General features: G+C 34.6%; 1 pseudogene; it reads right to left on the reverse strand.

Annotated features, from left to right (window-relative positions):
* Positions 1 to 615: 615 nt before the first annotated feature.
* Positions 616 to 1,116, reverse strand: LOC124520174 (gametocyte-specific factor 1-like; annotated as a pseudogene).
* Between the last annotated feature and the right edge of the window lie 3,537 nt (positions 1,117 to 4,653).

Consider the following 4,653-nt stretch of genomic DNA (forward strand, 5'->3'; position numbering starts at 1 on the left):
CTTCCTTCCCAACTGGACATGATCACACAGCAGTGGCTTTGGTCTGGAGAAAGTCATGCACCCCTGAAAACTCTGATGTTTAGCTTCCAAGGCTGTTTGCAAAGTAGAAACTGTCACTCTTCATATTTTTTCTTCCTCAGTCCATGGTCCAGAGAGGTCTTTTTCTTTTCCACATAAAATATCACACTTCCACAGCCTCTCTTTGTCTTTCTGTTGTCTCTCCACAGAAGAAGTTCCCCCTCTTCCATGCCAACACCACCCATTTTATCTCTCCCAATTTACAGATATGCACCTCTGTCCCACCAACCTCTTTCCACCTGTGGAGATTTTTCTGTCACTCCATACACTGTATTCCTGGGTATTTCGGGTGTTCTGACCTCAATACAGCTGTGTTTGAAGGACAAGGGACATCCCAGTTCCCCTACTTTTCCGCCATCTTATCTCCTCCCCTCTTAACACTTTTTTCCTTAAGAAATTTAAGATTTTCTTTTCAGTTTGAAAGTCACAGTTTATCTTTCTATAATTAGCTTAGGAGAAAAGAGATGAATAACCCACTGGTAGTGGAAAGAAGCAAGAGTCTTCTAGGGCACAGCATTTGATGAGATAGACATTCTGTTACTGTGCACTTCCATTATTTTTCCATGGCAGAACATATAGCAGAGACTTGGGAATGCACATACCTGAAGCCAGTTTACTCTTTTGTTCCATAACTATGTTGCTTTCAGGGCTGTTGTTGCCATAGTAGTTGGTTGTGCCCCAGACAAATGGGTGCTGGTCTGTTCCCACAGATCTTTATCCCACTCTTCATTGCAAGTATGGAACTGCCATATGCTCTCAGCCAGAGTCTCCTGTCCAAGATTTCTGGTTTGGTTGACAACAACCTGCACAATACAACTTTTATCATTACAGCTTGAGATATAATGACTGATTTGGGGCCAAAGAACCTGGTGGTGAGCATTAAAGAGACAAGTAGCCAATTGTTTGTGACATCAGAAAGATTCTTTTTACACTTGATAAGATGATAAGGAAACCTGCAGACCCTCATCTGTGGTTTTTATCACAGGGGCATTGTAATGGCTTTTCAGGGTCCAGGGAATTGATCTAAGTGTCTTCCATGTTGGAAATGAGGGAGATAGGGGCGCCTGGGTGGCGCAGTCGGTTAAGCGTCCGACTTCAGCCAGGTCACGATCTCGCGGTCCGTGAGTTCGAGCCCCGCGTCAGGCTCTGGGCTGACAGCTCAGAGCCTGGAGCCTGTTTCGGATTCTGTGTCTCCCTCTCTCTCTGCCCCTCCCCCGTTCATGCTCTGTCTCTCTCTGTCCCAAAAATAAATAAATGTTGGAAATGAGGGAGATAAATCCAAGTGCTCAATGGAGAAATGCTCTCCTCACAGTCACCTTCTCTCCACAACCCAGCAATGCTCACTTCTGGACTAAGATATTTTATGTAAGCCTCATAACTACAAGAAAAATCTTGTGGTATTTGAAAAAAGACCATGATAAAGAAGTCAAAGCACACTGACACCAAAAACATCAAAACCCACAAAAAAGACAGAAGTGTAAGAAGCAAGGAACAAATGGATCTACAAAACAAGCATAAAACAATGGAAAAAGGGCAATAGTAAATCTTACCTATCAATAATTACTCTAAATGGAAACAGATTGAACTATCCAATCAAAAGACACAGAATGGCTGAATTAAAAAAAAAAAGATCTAATAATATGCAACCTATAAGAGACTTACTTTAGCCTTAAAGACACATACACTGAGAGTGAAGGAATAGGAAAAACAAAACAAAACAAAACAAAAAACATTTCAAGCAAATGGTAACCAACAAAAAGCAGGAGTAACTATGTATATCAGACAAAATAGACTTTAAAAATGGTATAAAAAAGACAAGAGGGTTATTATAAAATGATAAAAGGGTCAGTACATTAAGAAGATATAATAATTGTAAATATTTATGTGCCCAACATCAAAGCACCTAAAAATATGAAGTGAAAACTGACAGAGCTAAAAGGAGAAATAAACAACGATATAAAAATATTTGGGGACTGTAATACCCTGCTCTCAACAATGAATAGATTATCAAGAGATAATAAATAAGGAAACAACTGATTTGAACATCTTATATCAAATGGACCTAACAGACAAATATAGAACATAGAACATTGTATGCAACAACAGCACAATACACATTTTTGTCAAGCATACATGGAACATTTCCTAGGACAGATCATATGTTAGGTCACAAAACTAATCTTAGAAAATTGAAGAAGACTGAAATCATACCAAGTATCTTCTCTGACCACAATGGCATGAAACTAAGAGTCAGTAAGAGGAGGAAAACTGGAAAATTCATAAACTCATGGAAATTAAACAACATTCTCCTAAACAACGAATGAATCAAAGAAGAAATTAAAATGAAATTTAAAGTTTCTTTAAACAAAAAAATATGGAAACACAATTTACCAGAATTTATGGGATGCAGCAAAGCAGTTCTAAGGAGGAAGTTTATGATAATAAACTTCTAAACTAAGAAGCAAGAAAGATCCCAAGTAAACAACCTAATGATGCCTTAAGAAACTAGGAAAAGAACAAAGTAAGCCAAAAGTTAACAGAAGGAAGAAATAATAAAGATTAAAGCAGAAATAAATGAAACAGAGAAGAGAAAAACAGTAGAAATGATTGACCAAATTAAGAATTTGTTCTTTCAGAAGATAAAATTGATAAACTCTTAGCTAGACTAACCAAGCAAAACAAAAGAAAAACAAACAAATGAACAAAAGGACCCAAATCAACAAAATTATAAATAAAAAAAAGATACATTCAAATGATACCACAGAAATTCAAAAGATCAAAATATGCCAACAATCTGAACAACCTAGAAGCAATGGAAAAATTTTTTAGAAACATACAATTTACTATGACTAATTCAAGAAGAAATAGAAAATCTGAAAAGGCCAATTACTAATAAAGAGATTGAATCAATAATCTAACATCTTCCAATGAAGAAAAACCAAGACCAGATGGCTTCCCTGGTGAATTTTACCATTTAAAGAATAATTAATATCAATCCTTCTCAAACTCTTACTCAACATTACTCTCAACATTACTCTGACACCAAAACCAGAAAACACTACTAAAAAGAAAATTGCAGGCCATTATTCCTAATGAACAAAGTTGAAAATTTTCTTAATGAAATATTAGTAAATCAAATTTAGCAACAGATTAAAAGGTTCATTCACTATGACCAAGAGGGATTTATCCCTGGTTTGCAAGGATAGTTCAACATACACAGATCTATCTATCATATTAACAAAATGAAAGAAAATAATCATATGATTATCTCAATAGACTCAGAAAAAGCATTCAGTGAAATTCAACATCTGTTCATGATAAAAACTCCTAAAAAATTAGGCATAGAAGGAACATATCTCAACATAATAAAGGTTGTATATGACAAGCTGACAGCTAACATCATATTCAGTGGTGAAAGAATGAAAATTTTTCTTTTATGATCGAGACAGGACAAGGGTTCTCACACTTACCACTCTTGTTCCACCTATTACTAGAAGTCCTGGCTAGAGTAGTCAGGCAATAAAAAGAAATAAGAGGTATCAGAATTGGAAAGGAAGAAGTAAAACTGCCTGCATTTGAAGATGATATGATTATATATATATATATATATATATAGTCCTAAAGACTGTACTCAAAAACTTTTAGATCTAATCAATGAATTCAGTAAATTTGCAAGATACAAAACATACAAAAATCAGTGGCATTTCTATACACTAACACTGAAATTTCTGAAAAAAAATAAATTAATTAATCCCATTTATAATAGCATCAGAAAGGACAAATATTTAGAAATAAATTTAAGTAAGGAGTTAAAAGATTTCTATGCTGAAAAAGAAACTGAAGAAGATACAAATAAAGGGAAAGGTTTCCCCTGTTCATGAATTGAAAGAATTAATGTTGTTAAGATGTGAATACTACCAAATGCCGTCTGTAGATCGATGCAATCTCTATCAAGATTCCAATGGCATTTAATTGGATATTCACATGTAAAAGAATGAAGCTGGACCCATACATCATTCCACTCACAAAAATTAACTTGAAATGGATAAAAGACTTAAATATAAGACCTGAAACCATTAAACTCATAGAAGAAACCCCTAGAAGAAAACATAGGAACAAAGCTCTCTGGCTTTGGTCTTGGTAATAATTTTTCGTATACAATACCAAAAGCACAAGCAACAAAATAACAAATAAACAAGTGGGACTGCATCCAACTAAAAATACTCTACACAGCAAAAGATAGTATAAACAAAGTGAAAAGACAATCTACAAATTGGGAAAAATTATTTGCAAACCATATATCTCATAAGGGTTAATATCCAAAAAATGTAATGAACTCATACCAACTCAATGTCAAAAAAAACAACAAACCAACACAAAAGAAAAAAAAATATTGAAAATATGGGCAAAGGACCTGAATAAACATGTCTTCAAATAGAATACATGAAAGGCCAACAGGTATGAAAAGATGCTCAATCTCACTAGTCATTAGAGAAATACAAATTAAAAGCACAATAAGATATCACCTCATGCCTATTAGAATGGTCATCATCAAATAACCAAGAGATAACAAGT

This window comes from Lynx rufus, unplaced genomic scaffold (genome assembly GCF_022079265.1).
Source record: "Lynx rufus isolate CCGP_SWC_20201006 ecotype Redwood Valley unplaced genomic scaffold, mLynRuf1.p SCAF_3, whole genome shotgun sequence".
NCBI lineage: Eukaryota > Metazoa > Chordata > Mammalia > Carnivora > Felidae > Lynx > Lynx rufus.